Below are 15,188 nucleotides of genomic sequence, written 5' to 3'. Positions count from 1 at the left end.
TCTTGTCTCTCAATCCTACCGAGGGACAAGATGGCGGCCGCTACGGACTGTTTGGAATGTTGACAGACGCCGGAGAACCAATCAGCTTCGCAAAGCTCCGTAACGCGAAAAGTACGCGAAGCGGAGCGCTGTTACAGATATATATCTTTTTTTCAACGTTAATTTCTCAAAATCCACTGGAGCACATATATTGAGACCTAGCAAAGGCACATCGGGCTACCAGTCCCTAATATTTTGCCAAGTTTCGTGCAAATCCATTCAGCCGTTCGATTATTATTATTTTGGTTTTTTTTTGCCCCGCGGGGCCCTTTTAAAACCTCCACATCAAACCTAGGGGGTCAGCGAGGATCTACTATGCCCCCTTATAGTTATTTCCCCCTTTGTTTTGACCTCCTCTTGTCTCTCGATCCTACCGAGAGACAAGATGGCGGCCGCTACGGACTGTTTGGAATGTTGACAGACGCCGGAGAACCAATCAGCTTCGCTTCACAAAGCTCCGTTGCGCGAAAAGTCCGCGAACCAGAGCGCTAACCGGTCCGCTGTTACAGATATATATCTTTTTTTAAACGTTAATTTCTCAAAATCCACTGGAGCACATATATTGAGACCTACAAAAGGCACATCGGGCTACCAGTCCCTACAATTTTGCCAAGTTTCGTGCAAATCCATTCAGCCGTTCGGGCTAAAAGTGAGGCCAACCGCCCTATGGAAAACTCAATGTTAAAAACACGTTTTGGGACCCCCCTTTTTTCTCGGCCCCCACTGGACGAACCCCCCCCAAATTTTCAAGGGCTGCTCAGAAACAAAATGTGCCATTTTCCTGACAATTTCAGCCGATTCCGTCCACAAACGCCAAAGTTATTAGACATAGAATTTTCAAAAAACCCATAGAGAAAAAATCCTAACTATATATACCTACTGGCGACCGCCAGTAGGTAATATATATATATATATATATATATATATATGTATATATATATATATATATATATATATATATATATAGATATATATATATCTTTATCTATATATATATATATATATATATATATATATATATATATATATATATATATATATATATATATATATATATAACGCTGAGCCTCTCCTCGGCAGAGCAATATGAGCATAGTAGTGTCTATCGCACAATATCCCTGCTGGCAAAAGTTACAAGCCCCCAGATGGGCCTCGATGTGCTGGTGTGTGCTCAATCCATTACTGCTCCACTATAGAGGCCTGTTAAATAACAAAGCACGTGGCCCCCATCGATGTCGGGAGGTGCTCCTTCACCTTCAAGACCTACATACGCTGACTGGTCTCCTGAGAATTACAGTGACGCTCATCCCTACCGCATACCTACCTCAGACCCTCCCTGTGGAATCCACTGTTTCCTTGCCCAAGCATGCTATGCTGCACCCTGTCGCTCGCCTCCTTCTTCCTTCAGCACCCCTTACTTGACCACCCAGTTCTGAAGATGATCCTGAATAACTAGGATCGAAATGCTGTCGACATTTCAGCGCAATCCACTGCGCAAATTCAACTTTCATTCTCACACAAAATGTCTATGTAACTATGACCAACTACTGAAAATAATCCATTGTGAAACATATATTCTTGTACATATCAGTCACTTTTTCACATTGCGCCTACGGCTATATTCTCTCAATTGTCACTTGCACCGTCACCTTCGTGCATCACGTGAACAATTGTGCACAAAGGTTTTGGATTGCTAGTGCATTCATTGCCTACAGTGCTGATACAACTGTTTAGTATGCCCTTTACCATTTTGTCTTACTTCAATTATATGATGCCATGAGCACATTTTACAATGAACCAGGAGTCTCCTATCTTCTTCTCCTTGTAATGTCTTGTACATACAAGTATAATTGCCTTTCTCAATAATACCGTTTGAAACATTGTTGTTAGTCTTTGCAGGTGCACTAGTAGCATTAAATCTACAGACTCTGAGAATATGGTATAAAATGTTACTACGGACATCTAAGTACATTCAATAAGCCAATTAGATGTAGGCCAATTTTACCAGGTTTTAGGGAGAGAGCACAAGCACTGTAGTACTGATTAGCAGTGGTAAAGTGCACAAAGTCCTAAGGCTAACAAAATGAATTAAGTAAATAGGAGTGTGAAAGCAAAAGGTTTGGGAGAAGACCACCCAAAAGCTGACAGGTCTAACATATCTTAATAGGGCCTGATATTAAAGTACCTTTGGCAGATGTCTTTGCTGCAAGTGTGGTGGAGTAGTTGTCTGTGACACAATGGAGGAAGAAGTGGTGGCTCCTCCTCTAAGGCAGAGGAGCGTCGCCCTACTGCTTTGATAGCAGTCCAGAGTAAAAATAAAATGATAATAACTGAACGTTATTATCATTTAATGTTTCCATTCCTAGGTGCAAGGATGGGCAGGGCTGGCCAAAGCAGGGGCCAGGGGAAGGAGTTGTTTTCACGCCCTCAGTGAGCATGTACTGTTTGGCCGGCACTCTTGGGTCGACCACACAGTTCATGTGCACCTTTTATCTTCCCCACCACCTTTCAATGCACAGCCTGGTGAGGAACGTTCCAAGGCTCCCTGGCCCCATTGAGCGCCGAACTACGACGGTCAGACCAATGACAGTGCTGCATTACAGCGTTGTGATTGGCTTAGGCGTACCAATCACAATGCTGCATTCCAGCATTGTGATTAGCTTAGGGGAGCCCGGGTGCTTCCTGCAATGGAGGAGAGGTGGCGGCTCCGACCTGACCACAAGTATGTTTTCTTTTTTTTTTTTTCTTTTCTATACCTCCCACCTCCCCCCTTTCCCAATCAGCCACCAATGGGAGGAAGAAAGTTTTCTGTATTTCAAAATGGCCACCATAGTATTGAGGTTTTCTTCCACAAAAAGACTTTCATGATGGCAGATCTAGTGGAAGATTTACCATCAAGAAGAGTGCTTTTCACTAACCTTATAAAAATGTGACAGATTGCTGGATAGGACACACAGGACTTCTGCCATTCTTCTCGCATACATCCTTTTATAGCACTCTTTTAAATCGGCCCCTTGTTTCATTGTCTGCTTTCTGTCTTACTGGCCATCATATTTCTTATACAGGTTCTTCTATATTTCTCTTCTTCCCCTTTTAATATCATTCTTTATCTGCCCATTTTTCTGCCTTAATATCCATGTATAATTTTTCATTTTAAGTTACTTATTTTTGGTCAATTGGCTGACTCATTGAATAGACGGCCATTTTGCCTATTCTGTTCATTTTTCTTTTGGACTATGCTCATACCTTCTATTTTCCTCCATCTATTTTTCTGTCTTTCTGTTTCTGTCTGCCTGTCTCTACTTTGGATTTGTTAGTCTCACATTTTATGCGTCGCTTAAAGACCGTTGTTAGCTATTTGTTGTTGAAAGCCTATTGTGCGAAATACCAGTGCTTAGAGTGTGCTTTGAGTAAGCCCATTGCTTATCATTTGGTGACTTCCTTGTCAATCTAATTTTTTTGCTTCTTATTTACTGGTTTTACCTCCTGTGCTTGCCCTTCCCTGGAACATAGCTGTTTTTTTATGCTTTGGATAGAATAACTTACATACTTCCATGTGTCCACATCAGGGATCTAATGCTTTACTTTTTCTTTCAGCATTCCATGGTTCCTTCCCCCCTGTGCTCTCTGTGGTGTTCCCCTCCAAGCTCATCTGTTGTTTCCCTCCCGATACAGGTCCACTTTTTTGCTGCTACTTTAAAAGTTAAATCCACCCAGCTTCTCTGTTGCTCCTGTGCCCTTTCCCTATGCCATTGTCACCCACTAGTCCGCAGCATTTACTAGCACCCCCTAGTCTCTACCTGCTCCACCACTGGTCACCTGCTCCTCCTAATCACATTCCATTTTAACACTTATTTTCTTTTTTGATAGACCTGTCAGCTGCAGTTAGCTAATATGTTTTTCTTTTCTAAATAAGGTACTGTCACTTTATATATTTTTGGTTTGCCATTTCAAGATGGGTGTCTGCCATTTTGGAAGGGATGACTAAAAAGAACAAGCATTTGCAAAACAATAGGTCTCGCATTTACGCGAGTTTAAGCTGTTGGCATTGTAAATGTCAATTGGTTTTATTTATGTTTTAAAAACCAAAATATAAATAAAACGCATCATCATTTACAGTGCCAATATGTCAAATTTGCGTAAATGCGAGACCTATTGCATTTCAAATGCAAGGCATCACGGACAATGGGAGGGCGGGCTGTCTGGGACTGGAAGGGAGAAGGCATGGACAGCGTGCAGGCAGTCGGGCAGGGGAGACTGGGGGGAAGAAGGCACGGTAGAGAGGGAGGGTGAGGGGATAAACAAGGCATGACAATGGGAGGGATGGAGGTGGGGAGTAAAGAAGGCAGCAAAGCATGGCGTGCCTGCAGTAAAAGAAAGTGAATAAAGAAAATAGTGCTCACAGTCTAAATAACACGTACCATGTAACAACCAAATTAAAGGGGCCAGTCGTCATGGGAGGTGACAAATGAAGAGAGGCGGTACTAAGGAGGGATTAACAGGCCTATTTTCGAATCAGAAGCCAGCATTTAGGACAGACAATGACACAAGCCAATGGCAAATATGGGCGGAAAGGGAGGAGCTTCTATTTGCTACTCCACCACAAAAAGTATCACAGAGCAGAGCATACACGCTGGCTCTAGGCTCGACCTAAAAAAAGGTACTCTAAAGCTTCATAATCAGGCACGGCCCGTGACGGGCATGTCACCGGGCGGTGACGTGGGGCGGGGGAGTGGTAGGGTAGGGCGTTGTAAAATGCGGGAAACAGACGATTTAAGGTAAGTACTGAAAAAACCCCCAAAAACGAATTTTGTTGCGCGCGCTGCATCGCCAAATGTGATGCAGCGCGCGCAACAAAATTTGTTTTTGTTTTTTCTGGTACTTACTTTAAATCGTCCGTATCCCGCATTTTACAATGCCCCACCCTGGCCCTCCCCTGCCCTACGTCACTGCCCGGTGGCACGCCTGTCACATGCCGTGCCTGATTATGATGCATTAGAGTCCCTTTTTTATAGGTCGAGCCTGATCATAATACACACATGCATGCATTGTTAATCCTGTCCACATATGTCATCCTACTGAGATATAAATAACAAAGGTTTAGAAGAGGGTACAAGGGCAAAAATGTAACGACCTACACAAAGACACAAGCCCCAATCATACAACATAACAACAAAGAGTGTCTGGGGGTCAAGCAAAGAAAAACAGGGGTTCCTACGTGTCTATAACTATGTGGCGCAACAAAAGGTGACTAGGAAAAAATGGTAGTGTAAATGTATAAACGAAAACACTACATTCCTTGAATTAGGAAAAAAGTACCCATCAGTTTTCTACTCGGTACCGCCCTATTCATCATTTGGGTTCTCCGTAACCCAGGAGAGTGTCTGTCACCAGATGTTTGTATGACATACAAATAATACAGAATAAATATGTGTATTTTTAAGGGGTGATACCGGAAGTATTAATAATGAATAAGGGTAACTTAGTTGCAGTGTGAAAATTAGTTATAGTGAACAGTAGTGACAATATAAAAATGGGTAGAGATGAGTAGAATTTTTTTTTAATGGTTTTCCTCAATTCTCCCAATGTTAAAAACAAGATAAAGTGACAACAGATTTAACAGAATATCTGTTAGCAGGAGGGGTCAACATGTTTCAGCATTAGTGGCAAAAATCCGCCACTGCTTTCATCAGGACCAGAATGGAACAACTACTGAAATAAATATGAAGATTATATCACCTGTATGCTTTAAGTCATACTTGGTATTCTCCAATACGCTGAAGAGAAGCGTTGCGCCCAGAAACAGGAAACATGAAAGACCACACAGAAAGAAAAAGAAAAGAGACACACATTACTGCGTTGTCAAACCATATAATACAATTTGTACCACATGTCATGTAAGTGTGGTAAACTATGCCATCACTCACATCTCAAGGTTCGCTTACCAATTCGGTAGGAGAACAAAACATCACCCCACCTGGCTGTCTCTCAGGCGAGTGGAGCAGCGCTCTAAACAAACAAAACAAAACAAAACAAACACATTCACAATCACAGGCATAAGACGCCAAAAGTCAGTTGAAAGCGATCTCAATTCCATTAGATTGCGTCCTTATTCTTAATAATGCTTCTTTGTATGAATCGTACTTTGCGCTCTATTGTGTGCGCATATCTTTAATGCCATAGTATCAAAGTGTAGTTGTATAAACCTTACAGAGCACACTGCAGTTTAATGTTACTCAATCGTTTTTAGGGCAAAAATGGTGGCATTCTCAATGTCAAATTGTGTCTCCTAACTGCCATAGTATAATTAGACCTTATTATACACCTCGTAGTTTACGCCTTCCTCGATGCTACTTGATCGTTTCTGTGGCCAATAAAGTAGCATTCTCATTATTAAGTCGTCCCGGTTATTAATAAATGGCAGCCGTGTAAACCCTACCCGATTTTGGTCAACTCCAATATATATTGAACAAGTGAGAAAATGAGCGTGATCACCGACATGCTACAGGAAGGTGAGCGCTGCATGCACTTGAGATCCTAAACTACAGCGTCACTCACCTTTCTGTCGGTACATCCCACTGAGATAGCCATCATGCCATGATACATACGTGCCGGTGTGCGAAGATGTATGTTTGCATATAATTCTTTGTGCTTTGATTTTTGGTGCTGCTCTTCAGCATCTTCAAAACCCATTTTATTTCTTTATTTTTCCGATCCTGAATGGCATTCAAGGTGAGACCTTTTGCCTTTGCCAAGGCTTTTTGGTCTAATTCTATTTCTTTATCTTTTCCTCTGTTTTCAACTTTTCTTTTTATCGTCTTATCTTATTTAATCTTTGTCAGCACATATTTAAATTTGTTTATCAGTGTGTTTAATTGTAGTGCATATTAACTTAACATGGTACTATCATTTTATTTCAATGATAAATTGAAAAATGTACTATCAAAGAAAAATAGTGTGTTTAGTATGTTGACTTCATATTACTGCACATGTACCAAATATTCGGAAAACCTAACAGTTCTGACTTCATGTTCACGAGTTATGTCGTTTGGTGCTCTGAATTGACACCCAATGAGCCCAGAGACCACCTCAGCGGTGTAGTGCTCCTTAGCAGTGATGCCATCAAATAAGACCTATTCTGCGAGTTACAGCTGTTTAGATGACTTAAAATAATTATATTTTGGGAGGTCATGGCCACATGGATCCAACAACATGCTGATGTGCCAGGTAGCCAGTGCATATGTACAGTTTAGTGCACAGCAGGTGTTCTGTGCATTAGGGTGTTCAATAGTATTTCTGTTCCTCACAATGGGGTGTAGTGGGTAAATGATGTGTTCAGTGCTAACTACCCACGGTGCAGGGGGTTGCTGTGTCTTTGAATCGTTTTGTGTGCCATAAAACTATTAGGACTTGGGTACATCGAGGTAGACATGGGAGTGACCTGCTCATCACAAATCGTATGAATAATATGAAAAGAATTAAAATTCAACATTTGCTTTTTATGGGCACCTGCTACCAAAACGCTTGAGACCAACTGGACTTGTATAAAAACCGTGTATAATATTTGCAACCTCATTTATCATTATTCCTTATTGGATAAAATCAAAACCTTTGGAAGCATTTCAATTTAGATGTTTCCCACATAACCGTACCATGACCAACTCCCTGATTCTGAATAATTTGACAAAGTCCCCTTCATCCCGTCCCTATTGTGATTTAATTGGCCAGGAGTTTGCATTTGATGCCACCACTACAAATAGAACAAATGTATGTCTAAAGCTCGTGAAATTGGCAACAAAACATTGTTTTAATCAAAAAGGAAGGCTGCTAATTAAATAGCCATCATATCTACATAAAGAAGGGTCAAACGGAGTTTCCTTGCTGGTCACCTCCTGAACGTTTTAGCTGATTTACACTTTAAAGTGACAATTGGCGGGATTTATCTCAAAAGTGTGGGCACTTTAAGAACTAGCACTTTTCATGATGCTGTCATGGATCTTGAAGGAAAGAGTTATCGTTTAAGCACCTTAGAAATATGAAGTAAAGACAATCTCTTCACAATGAGATTGCAGAATTAGAAAACGATGATGTTTAGATACTCCAGGTCAAACGCGGTTTGATCTCTGGGAGATGGTACATTACTAGTTGTTTCAGAGGTTTGCTAAGGTTGGGTCACCTTTTTTTTAACAATATTCTATGTTGTATTATCTTATGTTACATGGGGTCCCATCTCAAAGATGTCTCTTGGCACGAAGGATAGACTTATTACAAACGCATAGAATGAAAGGAATTACATTTGTAAGTGAAAGGCATTCCATAAATTGGGGGCTTGGACAGAGAAGGTTGTGCTGCTTAGTCTAGAGATTTTACCGCAGGGTATCGAGAAGTTTATTCGAAAGACAAGGGTTCTAAAGGGATTATTCCATAACATATTTCGGCAAAGAAAAGCGGGAAGATTGCCATAGGTGGACCTGTGCATCAGGCATAGAATCTTTCAGGAGATGTGCTGCAGAATTGGCAGCAATGCAGAGAGCATCAATTACTATCAGTATTTCTTCTAATGAAACCTCCCAGAACCATGTGGGCTGCTAGTACTGGGCAATTTGGAAGCCGTGCAGCAAGGAGACTTTATGCCTAGATAGAATCAGCTGCAGTTGTCAAGTCTTGAACTTAAGTGGAAACAACTATTTTTCTACTGACCAGTGGAATCATCTTAGATAAGGGAAGGATATCGTGTCTTGGAAAAAACAAGGGGCCAGTTGAGCGAAGTTTTTAACAGCTGGCATATGGCCCAATTGGCCATTTGTGACAAGTAAAATACTTTTTGCCATGTGCCATCCCTGTTTTGCATGGTGGTAACCTATTACCGACTCGCAAAATACAGTTTGCGAGTCATTATTAGGAAAAGGGACTTGTTAAGGACATCCCTTCCTAATAGTTAGACGCACTGGTATGTAGGAATGTTGTGCGACCTGCAATGTGGTTGCAAAACATTTGCAGTTGGTGCCAACTTCAAGTTGATAATAGCCCATTTGCAAACTGGTAGTGGTCCCTAAGGGACCTTTTCTCCTTTGTGGATGTTGGCATCAGCATTTCTTAAGAGCAGGCAGTGGTCCCATTGAAGGTAGCTTTTCATTTTTCTTTTTGTAATGCAGCCTGTTTTCGTTTTAGGAAAACAGGCTGCATTACAAAAAAATACTAGCTTTATTTAAAAAGCAATCATAGACATGGTGGTCTGCTTACCCCGGCAGGCTTCCATCCCTGTGAGTGCAGGACATTCCCAATGGGTCGTAAAGCAAGACTTACATCATGACATTAATGCTGAAGGTCTATTTATAACCCACTGGGAATCACAAAATGTGTCCAAGACACATTTGTACATAGATGTTAGCGATTTCCAAATTGAGAATTGCTAAATTTTGAAATTAGGAAAATGCAAACTGACTTGTTCGCACATCTGGCCTCAGGATGAGGCAACAGGGAGGGCCTGGGATGTAATTTGAAGAGTCAATTTTAATACCAAGGCTCTTTACCGCATTAACTGATGAGGAGCAGTTATCCATAGATGATGTCCCTGAGGATCGTTCCAAAGTGAACAGCGGTCACCTGTAACTAATATTTACATCTTTTCAAGGTATAATTTCAAATAATAGTTATCCATACCTGCAGTGCAGTTCTTTCAAAGTGCAATCGTCATTTTCAGAAATAAGTCAAATTTTAATATTACAAACTATGAGCCTTATTCTCGACAATCCTGAAGTCAGTAAGCTCATAACTAGTCTTAGTTTAATCGGTCTCTCCCAAAAGGTGTTGGGCTCCACTCATCGTGCAGGCCACGCTCTTAATCTAATTTTTACGAACATGGCACCCCTTAGTAGCTACCCCCCATCTCCCTTAACTTGGACCGACCATTTTATGGTCATGTTCACCTATCAACCCCGTCTACCCTGATTTCTATCCAAATTAGGGAACGGTAAAAGAAGGCATTATGAAGACCCTGGAATAAACTATCTTTGGAATCTTTCAGTGAGGGCTTCAATCCTTGGCCACAAGAGTTTGGGTCTGATGACCTGGATGTATCTAAAATGTTGGAAGGCTTCAATTCCGATCTAGGGACTGCCTTGGATTGTACAATTCCCCAATACCAATATAACCCTGTTCAGCAACAACACTCTGCGCCTTGGTTCACACCTGAGCTAAAAACTGATAAATCAAAATGTAAAACTCTGGAGAGACAGCAAAGATTCACTGGACAGACAAGCTTATAAAATAGCCCTGGCCGGCTATCATCAGAATATAAAAACTGCCGTACGTACTTACATCACGGGTCAAATTGATCAGGCCAATAATTCCGCCAAAGCCCTCTTTAATATAGTTAAAGACTTCTTATCACCTCAAGCTTGCAGACAAACTCCAGATGAATCACAAGAACTTTGCTATGCTCTAGCCAGTTACTTTCAAGAAAAAAATGATGTCAATCTAAGTGAATTTTCCTACTAGCGAACCCCAGGAATTGGCTTTTTTATACAGAGGAGATGTACTTGAAACTCCATTAGTGAACACGCTGGACCATTTCAAAATAACTACACTTGACGAAGTGTCTAAATTATTATATACATCAAAATCTGGCTCCCCAGGTGACCTATGCCCTCCAAAAACTATGGCGCTTCTATTTCCTAGTTGTGCCCCAGAAATCCTCAAAATTGTTAACAGCTCGATTAGATCCGGTACTATTCTTACTGCCTGGAAAGAAGCGTATGTCCTTCCCATACTGAAGAAACCTACAGCCGACCCTCAGGCACTTGGCAACTATTGACCCATATCTCTTCTACCTTTGTTGGCTAAGCACCTGGAAACTATCATAAACAGGCAGCTGAGTTCATTTCTCGAGTCTTATAAAACAATCTTGGACTCCTCTCAGTCGGGATTTTGGCCAGGCTTCAGTACTGAGATGGCCATTCATGCAGTTACTGACTCTCTGAAGCAGGAAATAGATGGTGGGGGATCTGTCGTTTTGATCCTCCTAGATCTCTCAGCGGCATTCGATACCATCTCTCACACTTTGCTTGCGGAGAGACTATATCTATGTGGTATTCGAGGCTCTGCCTTGAAATGGCTGAGAAACTTCCTGTCCGATAGATGCCAAGGACCATGCTAGGACCCTACCTTTCGCAGATATATAGCTTGGACAAGGGTGTCCGACAGGTTTCCGGCCTAAGTCCTACATTAGTTAATATTTATATGGCCCCTATATTCGAACCGTTTGGATTTGAAATTATCTCTTATGCTGATGATACTCAGCTGATGTTTCCAATCGGTTCTGATTTGGAGGATGAGAAAACCCAATTTGCAATAGGCATGCTTGCAATTTCTTATTGGATGACAGAGAACTGCCTCCAATTGAATCGCAGTAAGACTGAGATTATGCTCATGGGCAAAGCGTCAACCATCTGGACACAAGAGTGGTGGCCCGACCAGCTGGGAATTGCTCTCATTCCAGCTCAAGCTGTGAAAAACCTCGGACTGAAACTGGATCCAACACTAACCATGAAGGATCATGTGGCGGCCACTATTAGTTCCTGCTATTACAGCCTTCGCCTCTTACGCAGGACACTTCCTTACTTTTGAACTGAATATCGGAGAACCCTGGTTCAGATGATGGTGATGAGTCGCCTGGATTACGTGAATGCAATGCTGGCGGAAGTAGGTGAGACATTGCTTGCCAAATTGCAGGTAATCCAAAACACTGCGGCTAGGATGATTTTAAACTGTCCCCCAGGCTCTTCCTCGGCTCCTTTGCTGAAACAGCTACACTGGCTGCCAATAAAGAAGCGTACCTTCTTTAAGATCTGCTGTCTCACTTTTAATGCCGTGAATGGCAAAGGCCCCCTTTGCCTGCAGAAGATATGTATTAAGCAGGTTTTGGGCTGCAACCTAAGATCCAACTCTTTGGCTTTGTTAAAGGTTCCTCGTATCCATTTCAGCCGCACGGGGGGAGACCCTTTTCATATCTTGCCCCGCGATACTGGAACCAGCTTCCCGTTGCCCTGCAAAAATGTACTTCGTACATTGCTTTTAGGAAACAACTGAAAACTTTCATTTTTAACATACCCATTTAATGTGACCGGACTTCACCCTCATTTCGCTAGGTAAGCGCCGAGATGCCCCCCGGTGATTCGCGCGCTATAGAAAATGAAATAACATAACATAACATTATGATGATGGCGGTCGGACCGCAAAAAGCTATCATGGCCGATAGGAGACATCCTGACAAGCAGTCAGCTGGCAGAATGCCGAATCATGATGAGTCCTTTGTGCTGGAAGTTGGAAAGTGCACTTTAACCCTGTGACTTGTGCTGTGGCCTAAGAATAGGGACGCAGCACAAGTGTTAAATAGCACTTCCTGCACATAGTGCCAGGAATACAGTGCTTGGATGTGTGTGGGGGCACTACATGTGGCCCAAGGGCACTTTAAAGTGGCCCACTGGGGACAGGACTCTGTCATAGGTCCCCAAAAGTAAGATTGCCATGAAAAGCTGTCGGAAAGCAACAACGTAATTCCGATGGCAGTGCCTGCCTCGGTACCTCCGTCATTGGGAGTTGCGATTCCGACTACTTACCCGTTCGCATCAGTTGATCCTGTCGAATGCGGTCTGTTCCCATCTGACAATGGTCTGACTGCCTGCATCATTATGTGGAGGTCGAACTGAAGGGCTGTCTGTTGGTGGAACGGAACCGACGGCCTATTGGTTGGGGTCGCACCAACATCATAATAAGGCCTTATGTATTTAATGGCCTTGAAGAATTGAAAATTTTAACCTTACAGTGTTTTATCCCCCAGATGCATCAAGCATCCTTTTTGTGATTCCTTATTAGAGAAAAAGAAGGAATCGCTAATAAGGAATAGCAAAATGCAATGCAAGAAGAAATCACTTTAAAAATAGCGATTTCTTAAAATTCCTTAATTGCGACTCGCAAATTGCGAGTCGCAATTAAGGAAAACCTCCCCATTCATTCGGAATGAATGGGAAGACATTCTCAATTTGCGAATCGCAATTAGCGAATCTCAAAATGAGAATGCGATTTCAAGGGTGCAGAGGTTTCCAAAGGACACCCTGTTGCACCCCTGAAATTGATCTGTGCACATATGCTGCGCACACACATGCACTTAAGGCATGTGTGTGCACAACATGAAACTTTGAAAAATGCACTTTAGTGCATTTTTCAAAGTGTTTTGCAAATTACCATGAAGTTGAACTTCATGGTAATTTGCGAGCCCTATTAGCAAAATCGCTATTTTTTAAAACTTTAATGCATTGCATTTAAGGAATCTCAATTTGAGATTCCTTAAATGCAAATAATCGCAATTTAGCAAATTCTTTAATTTGCGATTTTTGCATTTGGGATGATGCATCCCAAATGCAAAATAACTGGTCGCAAAGGGGCATAGTATGAGAATCTGCCCCTTTGCGAGCGGTTTTTAGCTTTTTGCATCTGGGCCTTGTGGAAAAGTAAATTTTGCCATGTTATATGTGCCTACGTGTTCCCCATGTTATGTCCTATGTGCATGATCGATATGCATATATTCCCCTATGATCGATTAAAGACGCAATTACAGTTGTGTCCATCTCTAGTATGCCAGTTTCCAGTTTTCGTGAATACAACGAATATTAGGCCTATGTAAAGCTACGTTGCCACGTTTTACAGTGTGCACGTTAATTCATTGAATTATCCCCGTTTCTAGGCCTCAAAAGGGCCCGGACTCAGATTCAGCTCCTGTTTCCTGAACCCTCTCCGAGGAGCGATACAGCCCCCACCTGTATCCCTGACCCTTAGCTTACTTTCATGCCTCGCAGTGCCCGGCTCGGCCTGGCTCTGCCTCCTAGTCTGCCAAGAGTATGTTATGTTTCTAGTTATCAGTCCAGCCCTCCTTCTCTGCATTCCTAAGCTACTGAATCGCATCAATAGTTTCCGTCATGGTCTAGCCTTTATGTCTCCATGTAAGAGAAATACTGTATTAATATTCATAGAATATTCCCCGCACACGAACTACATGTAGGATTATGTATGCCCCAGTCTTAATGTCTGTTAGCCTTTACTCTGATAACTTTTGGATTCTATCAACATGTACTCTAAACACGAGATACTAGATATGCCTGGGTACATGTCGCTCTGACACTCCAGACTTTAGTCTCCTCTTCTAGCGCAGAAGTCATAGCCCCCCAGTTCTCCCTAGTAACACGTCATTGTCAGTTTGCGCGCACCACTAGGTTAGAGGTCCCAGCTGCTCAGGTAGCCCCCTCCATGTTTCCGCCCCGTTTATGACATATTCTGTTACGTTTGCATCACATATCTATGTATACGCCCTGTACACGCCTTCTTGTTACTTCATTTCACCCTTATCTTTCGCGACTGCTACGAACTCCGCCTACTGCTACGCCTACTGTATTGAATGCAATGTATTTTGTTTAACTATAAATATTGTGCACTGTTATTAAAAGTTACGCCAATTGCCTATTCCTGCCCCCAGATGCGCATCATTCCCAGATCCCGTACAGGCTGTCCTGTTCTTGTCCTTTATGCTTAATTAAAGCCTGTCAACTCTAGCTACCTCGTATCTTGACTCTTATTTATTGAGCTATCTATTTGTATGAGTATCCCGAAAAATAGAACCGGTAATTAATTATTTATTTACCACATAATGGCGCCCGAACAGGGACTTGCCCTTTCCCCACGCGCCGGAGAAGCCACACAGGCCCCCTGATCCTCTGCAGCCGTGACGGAACCATACCGTGCACGTGCAGATATTTCTGCTTCAAGTATCCCTCAGGCCCACGGAGGAGACGGAGGTTGCGGTCCAGCGTCCAGACGAGGCGGTGGAGGAACGCGGCGAGTCCCGACCAGAGCCCAAGCCGAGAGTCCAAGGTCCGAGGTATCCGGAGGCCCACCTGTAACTGAAGTCCGAAGTTCGTCCGTCCGTCGTCGTAGCAGTCCAGTCCAGTCCGAGGCCTTCCGTTCTTGCTGCCCGGTGAGTACCGTTGCTGGGGTAGTATCTAGACAGGGTTAATTGATTTGTCTCTGGTCCGTGGGTTTGGGTACACAGATCCAACACGAAGTGTCCACTTAGGTGGATGCGGGTCCTGACGTGT

At 42.6% G+C, this 15,188-nt stretch overlaps 1 protein-coding gene across 1 annotated transcript in view; it reads left to right on the top strand.

The window, feature by feature from the left end:
• The window catches only part of SLC17A6 (solute carrier family 17 member 6), a 355,936-nt gene that overhangs the window by 65,289 nt on the left and 275,459 nt on the right, over window positions 1-15,188 (top strand). The window lies entirely within an intron of this gene.

The sequence above is a fragment of the Lissotriton helveticus genome, chromosome 3_2, assembly GCF_964261635.1.
Source record: "Lissotriton helveticus chromosome 3_2, aLisHel1.1, whole genome shotgun sequence".
Classification (NCBI taxonomy): domain Eukaryota; kingdom Metazoa; phylum Chordata; class Amphibia; order Caudata; family Salamandridae; genus Lissotriton; species Lissotriton helveticus.
The sequence above is the reverse complement of the archived record's forward strand: the minus strand, read 5'-3'. Positions and strand labels throughout refer to the sequence as shown.